We start from the raw sequence: 2,662 nt of genomic DNA on the forward strand, positions 1-2,662 counted from the left end.
AAAAAAAAAAAAAAACTTTTTAGAAAAAATGTATGAAAATAAAAAAATTTCAAACACATGGTATAGTAGTTCATTCCAATTTAAATACAATGATATATTTCTTAAACGAACATACTGGATTTTTTTTTTCAATTTTAAATTTTATTGAATAATAATTTGATTTGAGTTGTTGATAAGGGAAAATTCTAGTGTATGTTAATGTATGACATACACTAACTTTTTTGAATATTTTAAGCCATCGGATATAATTAAAATGTGGAATAAATCTAACGGTTTAGAATATTTGATTGTGGTTACCTGCTCATCCGTTAGCCTGTATAATCTTTTTTATTTTTAGCTAAATTCTCAATATCATAGTACTAATAAACTTTGAGCGACTTTCAGAAAACCCTAAATTGAAGAGGAGAAGACAGAGGGAGGAGGAAGTGCGCTGAGAAAAGCCGTTCAGTTTTTGTTCTGCAACAAATTTACGTATTTGCTTGGGGAAAACCCTAAATTGGCCGTCAGAGATCATCCAATCGGAGCCTCCTCACGAGCCTACGCGGTGGTCACAGTCGGGACGGTGCTAGTCTCCGCCGTACCGGATGTTTCCCTCCAGAAAGCTCGGAGCTGGGACAGCGGCGTCTCCTCCAAGTTCGCCACCACTCCTCTCAAAGACATTTTTCAAGGTCGTCGACCCTTTTGTCTTTCTTCTCCATTAACTTTCTTTACATGTAATTCTCATCATTTTGGGCACTCAATTTTGGTGAATTTTGTGTTTTCAGGACAAGAAAGTCGTCATCTTTGGCCTCCCTGTAAGTTGCTCTCTCTCCCTCTCTAGTGTAATGGTTTATGTTTTTCGTGAGGTTTAGTGACAAAATGAAATATTAGATGAACATGAATGAGAAACATTGAATCCGTGAGTGTTTTAAGTTTGCAAGGGATTTATATAAATAGGTATTGTTATTTGCGTATGTCAGGGTGCATATACGGACTTTTGTTTCCAGCAGCATGTGCCTAGTTACAAGAACAACATTGATAAGTTTAAGGCTATATAAAGGGATTGATTCTGTGATTTGTGTAGCGGTTAATGATCCGTTTGTTTTGAATAGATGGGCAGATACTTCAAGCTAAAGATTCCGTAAGTGAATATTTAACTGTTGTTCCATCTCTTCTGATTTGCAGAGATAAATATGTTTTCTCAATTTGCAATCCTATGCTTCTTTTGTACTAATATGAATTCCCTTATACTCTCTATTCACTGTTATTTTAGTTGGAAAAGTAGTTAAGTTGATGTCTGAATTATTTACTGTACAAGTGTAGCCACTATTGGATCATTCAATTTCAAACTCGTATATTGCATTGTAGTGAGAATTATATTACGAGGAAGACTTGAGATTGAATGAGTTCTAGAGGATTAGTTTTCCTCCATATGTACTTTTTTATAATTATTTTTTTTTAAATTTGTGTTAAGTACTTAGGAAATAAGGTAACTCGTCCATAATGAGCAATTCAAAGTGTAGCAATAGTGTGATTCAGTTTTTCCTTCCATACAAAGTTCCAAAATCTTACTTTGCACATTCTCAAAAAAAAAAAAAAAAAAAAAAAAAAGGTATTTGGCAGGGTATTGAATTATATTACCAGTCACTCTTGAAGGTAACTTGAGTCCTAAAGCTATTAGCTTTTGCGTGTTCATAGTTTCTGTTCATGTTTCAAATTTTGTTCGTCACTGTAAAGTAAATTAAGGAAATAACATAACTTGTACATAACGCACAACTCTTCCAAAGTGTAGCAATGGTGCGATTCAATTTTTCCTCTGATGCATGAGTTAATTTATTGCTTCCGTTTAAACTAGAGCAGCATCGTTTGACTTCGTTGAATCTTTCGTTAATAGATTGAGTTCTACGGGGACTTTCATGGGAGCTTCCACAAAAGCTTGAACTTTCTGTTGCTTTGCTTGGACCTCGCTCTCAGAGGTAAAATAACTAGTCCGGTTCGTTTGTTGTTAGAACTTGGTTGCATTAGATGGTCTTGGAATCGTTCTATCCATAATTTATTGAAAAATTCCCTCCTTATCCTCTTTTCCCTACTATTAATGGGATAGAGCCACCCTCGGTCAGTTTTATTATCAGTCTATTTGTGATTTACTATATCCAGAAGTTTGTCAGTCTTGAAGACATTGTTGCTCTCTTTCTGCAGATGGTCGGCATATGTAGTTGACGGGAAGGTTAAAGTTCTAAATGATGAGGAAACCGCATCAGCCATCAAGGTCTCTGGTGGGGATGTCATTTTGGGACAGATCTAGAGAGACAGTTTACATGAATGCTTATGAGACATGTCATCTGTTTACATCATGTACTAATAACTTGAACATCTTGTATGCTAAAAATTACTCCTGGACTATATTTGTGCTTCTTCAAAATATGATGCTTCCAAATAAACTTATGAAGTTGAGTTTTTACCATGCTACCAAGGTTTCCCGTGCAACTGTCTTGGTGACAATTTACATACTGGCCAAATGAAACTTTTGAGTTTTAACAATGAAGCTGATGTACGTAGCACCAAAGCCTAACCTATAAGAGAATTTCATCAATAAATAGGTTAGGTTTTGTGTGCTACGTTAGCTACCACATAAGCGGTGATGTATGTGGTACTAAAAACTTGGCTCACCTAGAAGTATTTA

At 35.3% G+C, this 2,662-nt stretch overlaps 1 pseudogene; it reads left to right on the top strand.

The window, feature by feature from the left end:
• Positions 1 to 408: 408 nt before the first annotated feature.
• Positions 409 to 2,438, top strand: LOC133715178 (peroxiredoxin-2F, mitochondrial-like; annotated as a pseudogene).
• Positions 2,439 to 2,662: the final 224 nt, after the last annotated feature.

Source organism: Rosa rugosa, chromosome 1, assembly GCF_958449725.1.
Source record: "Rosa rugosa chromosome 1, drRosRugo1.1, whole genome shotgun sequence".
Classification (NCBI taxonomy): domain Eukaryota; kingdom Viridiplantae; phylum Streptophyta; class Magnoliopsida; order Rosales; family Rosaceae; genus Rosa; species Rosa rugosa.